The sequence below is a fragment of the Lathyrus oleraceus genome, chromosome 6, assembly GCF_024323335.1.
Source record: "Lathyrus oleraceus cultivar Zhongwan6 chromosome 6, CAAS_Psat_ZW6_1.0, whole genome shotgun sequence".
Classification (NCBI taxonomy): domain Eukaryota; kingdom Viridiplantae; phylum Streptophyta; class Magnoliopsida; order Fabales; family Fabaceae; genus Lathyrus; species Lathyrus oleraceus.
Window position 1 is genome coordinate 187,275,805 of NC_066584.1, and position 7,938 is coordinate 187,283,742.

At 35.4% G+C, this 7,938-nt stretch overlaps 1 pseudogene; it reads right to left on the reverse strand.

Moving 5' to 3' along the window:
- Window positions 1-1,493: 1,493 nt before the first annotated feature.
- On the reverse strand, window positions 1,494-3,536 carry LOC127094673 (protein trichome birefringence-like; annotated as a pseudogene).
- Between the last annotated feature and the right edge of the window lie 4,402 nt (window positions 3,537-7,938).

A 7,938-nucleotide genomic window follows, 5' to 3' on the forward strand; every position in this document is an offset into this window, starting at 1 on the left:
CCATTACCATGCTGGCTATCATCTCTTCTTGACAATGTCTTTGTAGCAATGATCTCCTAGAAGCTTTGGACTTTGTGATTGCTCAAGCTACAAATAAAAGATGTTAGTGACATATTTTTGTGATTTTGGTTAGTAAACAAAAAATGAGAAAAGAAATGATACACAATTCAAGCATGTTTGGTGATCTCAAAACACTCACAAGGAGTCCCACCCAAAGGTAAAGGGAACCAAGATGCTTATGATCCTTGAGGCAATGCAAATGCAATGTTATGATGCCATGAGGGATCTTAGGGACAAAATTGGGGTCTTACATTGAGCATTAGATATGCCCAATAGTGATATTTTAGTTTGTATTTTGATATTAACATTTTGAAAGTTTATATGATTTGTTGTATTTTACGAACGATTGATGTATGGTTTACCTACATTTTATTTGACAATTTGATCTTATTAATGAACGATTAATGTAAATGATCTATTATGGGTATGTTTTATAAATTATTTATAATGTATGGTTTATAAATAATGTTCTTCAAAATTATTAATAATGGGTGCAAATTTTATCCTAGAGTTTGTCCTGTTTTTTAAATTCGTATTCAGCCCATTGTTACAAAATAAACACTGATATTTCATCGGAATGGTCTTGTGATAAAACATAGACCCAAGCCAATGCATGGAACTTATATGATGATTGAAATATGTATTTTAATTAGTTATATTTGAAGATTAAAAACCATATAATTTTTTAGGAAAAATAAAGTCTCTTTAATGAAGTGATTTTGTTGTAAAATGGATGTGTCAGAATTTCAATTTTCAACATCTATAAAGCATATTTTTATATTTTTATAAAGTGTTAGATAGGATATAGTAAACACCACATTAGAGACATACACGTTATCAAACTTTTTAAAATGACTCATGAACTAAATTTATGAAAACTATTTACTTAAATCCCTAAATAAACAAAAACTGTCAAGTTTTTTAACTCTTAAATTATTTAAAATTACGTTATTTTTTAACTTTTAATTATTTGAATTAGGGATTTAAACATTTAATTTGGATCTCTAATTTTAATGACTAATTATAATTTATTTAAAAACCTAAAGATCTAATTCAGGACTTTTTAGTTTGGAAATCTAGTCATAAACTACTAACAAAATCAAGAATCAAATTACAGACTGTTTAAGTTCAAAAAACTGAATCATTCAAAAAAAAATAAAGTTCATAAACTGATTAAAAAATCTGAAAGTAATTCACGGACAGAAAGAGTAAATTAAACAAAAATAAATTATTACTTTTTCAAGAAAAGGACAAATGCTTGTTAAAAAAAGAAAAGGACAAATGCATACAAAAGTAGCATTTGTCAAAGACTCCATGTGATGCTGAAGAAAAAGTTTCACATCATTCGAATTCTTATATATAGATTATTATTTGCATTTTCCAAATCAATTAATCTTGACTTTGATAGTTTGTCTATAGTTTCTTCTCTTATGTTAATGTTGATTTTGATTTTGATTTTGATTTTCATACCGTTTCATTAGAAGCTCGGCGAAGAGAATCTCATTCCATGTATCGGGAACACCGGGTAGACACCAATGGCTACAATCTTGGTACATCAACGGAGATTTCCTTTCGTCCGATGATAGGTTTTTCTTTATGTATATAGAAGGATGACCATCTTTTCAAAAAACAATCATTTTCGTGACGTTTAAATACGTGACATGAGTCTTCATATTCTTTAGTACTTTTTCCAAAACTCTCATCTTCAGAGGGTACTATGTTAAGTACTTTTCGTTTTTGATTGGCGCGATTTCATTGTCGCATTGTCCACCTATATTCCATTTCCCGCCACTACAATATGATAGAATTACAAAACACGCGTCTATGTTAGCGTTCTTGATCCATGTTATAATATGCCTAAAGCAAATACATTGTCACTACTCGCTACGATGATGTTATCAAATCGAGATTCAAATCATGAATCAGAAGACCTTTTCTCGAATCTTATTACCTAAAATACGAAGAAGAGTAGCCTCTAAAGAAGACCAGAAACTTGGATGTATTTATGTTGGCCTCAACCCATCTGCTCCATGTTGTTATCGCCTTTTGAAACGCCTCCAAACATTCAATTCGTTATACACATGACTACCTTCTTGGTAATAGTCCTTCCTGAAAAGATAGATCATGTTTACTCTTAAATTGTAATGCAATATTAGAACACAAAATCCGAATAACCAAGTGTTTAACAAATAAGTTTTAGAAAAGATCGAACTGATCGTGTTTACCCTTTAGAAGTTTTATCATGAGTCCACCAATGGCCAGTGTTGAAGATGATAATATTTACATCTTTATACTGATTAGATGAAATTTCACAAAGCAAAAAGGAAAAACTAAAACTAACTTTGAATATGAATGAATAAGAGGTTTCTCCTTTAAAATGGACTTTTCCATTTGCTTCAAAAACTTTACTTTTGTTTTTCACAGAGTTTCCGAGAATGAAAATATGTGATTCCCACATATTCCTATTGATTGAATCACCAACAAAAACAAGCCTCTTGCCTTTCAACAAATCCAACATTTTGTGTCCATCCAACCTATTAGCAATTTCATAAACATAAAAAATAGTGTAAAAATAATTTGCATTTTGTTTCATATCAACAAATTGTGTTCCCAAGAAACATTCACAAAGCAATTTGAACATCATGAAAATTAATCTCAAATATGAACTCAACAAAAAAACCAACACCTTTGTGTGAGTAGTGGTCGTGTTTCTGGTGTTCGTGCCTCATAAAACAAAACAAATTAATTGCAGAATTTGAACAAAATTCTCTAACCTTGGGAGACTGCATCCATTAGGTCTCCACTTTAATTTCTGAAAATCTTTATTAGGTCTTTCATTATTGATGCAATCAAATTGTTCATCAATCAAGTTGCAAGAACCGGGTTGATAAAGAGGATAGTATTGGTCATCCTTAACCCATTGGCCAACAAAAAAATCACACTTTCTTAAAGACTCCATCATACGAATCTCTTGTTTCATATTAGCAGCTTGATTTGTGTTCTTTTGAGATTTAGCTTCATGAGAAACATGAGAAGAAGCTGTATTGGTGGTTGGAACAGAAGCTTGAGTTTTGTTTCCATAAGGGGTTACTTTGAATGTTTTTGTACTTGTGTTAGAAGAATGAGAAGTGCTATTACTAGACCTAGAAGTGTTGCTAAAAGAGTAAGATGATAATGAAGATGAAGAAGTGGTTGTGTTGCGGAAAAAGAATGAAAAAATGGAAGAAAGTTGACATTGGTAAGAAGAGGAAGTTTAGGTGGTGAAAAAGTTGGTGAACGAAGGAGAAGAAGCATTTGGAGATGAAAAGGCTAATAAAAGAGTGAAAGAAAGAAAAGCAAGGATAAAAGCATAAACAAAAGCTAATGTTTTTATGGTTTTGAGAATGGTAAAGAGGGTTTTTATGTCTGAGTTAAGAACATGTTTGGTGGTTTCAGCCATTGAAGATAAAGGAAGAATGAAGTTAAGACATGTTTGGTTGTAGGAATGGTTTGTGTGAAAATGTTTGGTTGGTTGAGTGGAAAAAGATGATTAGTGAAGGCGTTGTTAGTGGGAATACGAATTATAGTATGGTATTCAAATGATGCATTCATTGATTAGGATTTTATTGATTAAGAATAATGATGACTAATGAGAATATGACATATTTTTTCTTCAGAGAAGCATCAAAACAATTGAAATTGTTATTGTAGGACTGTTGGCTCCAACGTCTTGTGTAAGTGTAACCATTGAAATGATTATTGTATTGAATTTATAAGATATTTATGCTCGTAAATTTATTTAATATGATATGAATAATAATATAAATTCAATTGTTTATATATATATATATATATATATATATATATATATATATATATATATATATATATATATATATATATATATATATATATATATATTTAAAATGGGTTATTTAATTTAAAATGAATAATAATATAAATTCAATTGTATTAAATAATTATGTAAAAATAGAATGATTCGTGAAATTAAAGATGTTAAAGTGATTATGATCCATCGAGAACCAAACCACAAACCATATAGTTTAATGCGGGCATAGTCTAAAAAAAACCTTTAAAAGACACAATCATATCTTATTTGTCCAAACCATCGAGCCTATGTTTTTCATGGGTCGGGTAGGCCAAGCGGTCTTTGGGTTGACCCATTAAAAATAGTTATGTACTAGTCAAAAAGTACAAGTGTGCATGGTATTCCTACAAGGGTAGGGGATAGGTCTTAGTAGGTTTATAATTGTACTGGTCAAAAGTATAGGTGTGCATGTTCTCCTTGTTGGGGCAGGGAGACTCAGAGGTCTTAGTAGGTTTATAACACGTTTTAGTGGTGAGGGTTTGCCCACGGCGGTGAGAAGCCCTGTACGATGGTGTTTTGGGGTTATTTATGAGATTTTCTCACGTGAGATGAGAGGCCTTGTTGATGGTCAATGATGCTTGGTGGCAAGCGTATAATCGTCGGCGGTAATGTGTTAAGACAGTAGTGAATGTTATGCTCTTTAAGGTGTGTAGAGAGTGTCTACTACTTAAGGTTTGTATATCCTTGACAAGAGACATATTTATAGAGGTCTCTAGGACCTAGGCTTTCCTTGGAAAGTGTCATCTTCCACTTAGTCAATAGTGGACAGTTGAATCCCTATTTTCTAGGAAGTCGTGGGTAAGTTAGTTAGCTTGACTTTCTCTCTGCCCCAGAAACATCGTATCCCTTTGGGCGACCTTATATTGTCGCCCTTTCTAGGGCGGTCAAAGGGCCTCACCTCCTTTTTAAAATATAATACTAATACTATAATAAAAAAAATCGGTGGTTGGGGCTTTCCCAAGATGGTGAGAAGCCCTATATAATGCTTACGGTGGTTTTAGAGGACCTGCTCACATGAGGTGACAGGCTTTGTATATTAACATTTTGTTTGGGTATTATGTGTAAGTTATGATCTGTCATTTATCCCCTTAGGAGAGAAGTAATTATAGAGGCCTTGGGCCTAGGATTTTCTTGGGAAGGGTCACTGCACATTCAGTCAATGGTGAACCGTTGAATCCCTATTTCTTAGGGAGACGTGAACCAACTACTGATCTTGACTTCTCTCTGCTCAAGAAAAATATTTTCCCATGTTTCCCATATCTGGGCGAGAGAAAAGTACTAGGGGTAAGGTGATAACTTCCTGAAGGAGACATATGGTTGTCACCCTTCTTGGGGGCTACACGGTTCCCATCTTTTCCAGGTCTTTTACAAATATAACACTACACAATCCCTCAAGTATGAGGGCTTTGATAAAAAAATTAAGTGTTTTTAGACCATAGAACGAGGGAGTCTCTCGATCCCCTAAGTTTCCTGATGATATGTGTTGTAGGCCATATTGATTAGGACTTGGGTTCTTAAAAGAGATTACTTGGAGCCTTCAGTCGTGCCTTTTAGGCGAGGTTTATATGTTTGGTCCCACCTGGGGATATTCCGAGTCTCTTAGGCAGGGAGTTTAGATAGCCTGGGAAATCTCAGTCCCTTAGGCAAAGTTATGTGGAGCCTGGATGATGAGACTACAAGTCCCTCAATTGAGGCGTTGGACCTCTTGGTCCGGACTTCTATCAATCCCTCAAACAAGACTTAGGACTAGGTCTCTCAGGATAAACTTTGTTCATGCCTCTTGGGACAGATTTATATGGTTGGTCCTTCCCGAGGAAACACCAAGTCTCTTGGGCGAGAAATTTAGATAGGTTGGGAAATCTTAGTCCCTTAGAAAAAGTTATATGTAGATCCTGGATGATGAGACTACATGTCCCTCAGGAGAGGCATTGGACCTCTCCGGTTGGACTTTTATTAAGCCCTCAGACAAAACATAGGACTAAATCTTTTATGCTAGACTTCGGTCATGCCTCCTGGGCGAAATTGATATGTTTGGTCTCGTCCGGGGAAGCTCCAAGTCTCTTAGGCGGTGTGTTTAGATAGCCTGGGAAATTTCAATCCCTCGGGAGAAGTTATGTGGAGCCCGGATGACGAGACTACAAGTCCTTAAGGCGAGGAGTTGGTGCTCTCGAGCGGGAATTTTATTAATCCCTCCATAAAGACTTAGGACTAAGTTTCTTAGGCTAGACTTCAGTTGTTCCTCTTGGGAGAGATTTATATGTTTGGTCATGCACTGTGAAACTTCAAGTCTCTCAGGTTGGGAGTTTAGATAGTTTATTTGTATTTCCCTGAATGGCGACAAAGATCTCCTTTAAGAAGTCCAACATACAAAATATTTCCTTAAGAGATGCAAGGATCTTTTCCTTGAAGTCTAGTATACAAAGTATTGCCTTAAGAGGTGGTCGAGATCTTCATCATGAAGTCCAACATACAAAATATTTCTTTAAGAGGCGAAAAGGATCTTTGCCATGAAGTCTAACATACAAAATATTGCCTTAAGAGGCGACAAGGATCTTTGCCATGAATTCTAACATACAAAATATTTCCTTAAGAGGTGATAAGGATCTTTGCCATGAAGTCCAACATAAAAAATATTACCTTAAGAGGTAGCAAGGATCTTCACCATGAAGTGCAGTATACCAAATATTGCCCTAAGAGGCAGAAAGGATCTTCGCCATGAAGTCCAGCATAAAAAATATTGGAAAATATCCTTTTTGGTCATGGAAATTGTTCATAGATAAATACTTAAGTTTCTTAAGAGATTACAAATAATCTTAGCTGTAATAATACTTTAGATGGAGAGCGTTCCAAGTTATGGGCAGGAGTTGTTTGCCCATTTCCTTCATCTTATACGCCTCATGAGGAAGCTTTTAGAATATGCGATATGAACCCTCCCAGTTGGGTTATAACTTTCTCTATTTCGCGAGAAAAACCATTTGCTTTAAGACCAAATCACCCTCCTACATCTCTCTTGGCTTGACTTTGGAGTTGTATATTTTGGTGGCTTTATGCTTGGAAGAAAATTCTCGAACATGGGAAACTTCTCTAAATTCATTGACCAGGTCTTTCGCACATTCTAATCCTGCCATGTTTACCTCTTGATCAATCTAGGAGGGTCGCCATGAGGGAGTGTCGTTCTCTATGGGTAGCATGGTATTTGCTCCATACATCATGAAGAATGGAGTTCCCTTGGTAGTTAAGTGATGGGTGGTGTGATACGACAACAATATTTCATGGAGCACTTTCTCCCATAAGCCTTGGGAATCATCAAGCTTTTTCTTGAGTCCCTTCAGGATTAACTTATTCACTGATTTAGCTTTCCCATTGGCTTGAGGTTGAACAACAGATATGAACTTTGTCAGTACTCCTAAATCTCCATAAAATTCAGTGATCGTAGTGTTGGCGAAGTGGATCCCATTTTCGTAGACAATGGCTTCGGGGAGACCAAACCTACCCATAATTTTGTCCCAGTAGAAACAATGAACTTTTTCTGTTGTGATTTTGGCAGCAGCTTTCGCCTCTATCGAATTTGTGAAATAACTTACTCCCACGATTAGGAATTTAAGTTGACCTGGCACCAAGTAAATTGAACCTAAGATGTCCACCCCCACTGGTAGAAAGGTTAGGGTGTTGTCATTGAGTGATCAAGCTTGACTAAGGCATGATAAAGGTCAACGCGCCTCTAAAACTGGTTTCACTTCTTGACGAAGATGATGTTATCCTTCATCAAAGTAGGCCAATAATATCCTGCCCTTAATAGTTTATGGGCGAGGACTTTTTCGCCAATGTGACTTTTGTAGGCTCCTTTGTGTACTTCAGCAACTACTAGATTGGTTTCATGCTCTCCTAGGCACAGTAACATTGGAAATGATCTCCCCATTTATAATTCCTCCATCTGATAAAGTTGTACTTAGAAGCTTGCTTTTTGGATTCTCTTTGGTTCCCCCTCGTTCAGTGGGACTTCGTCCGCC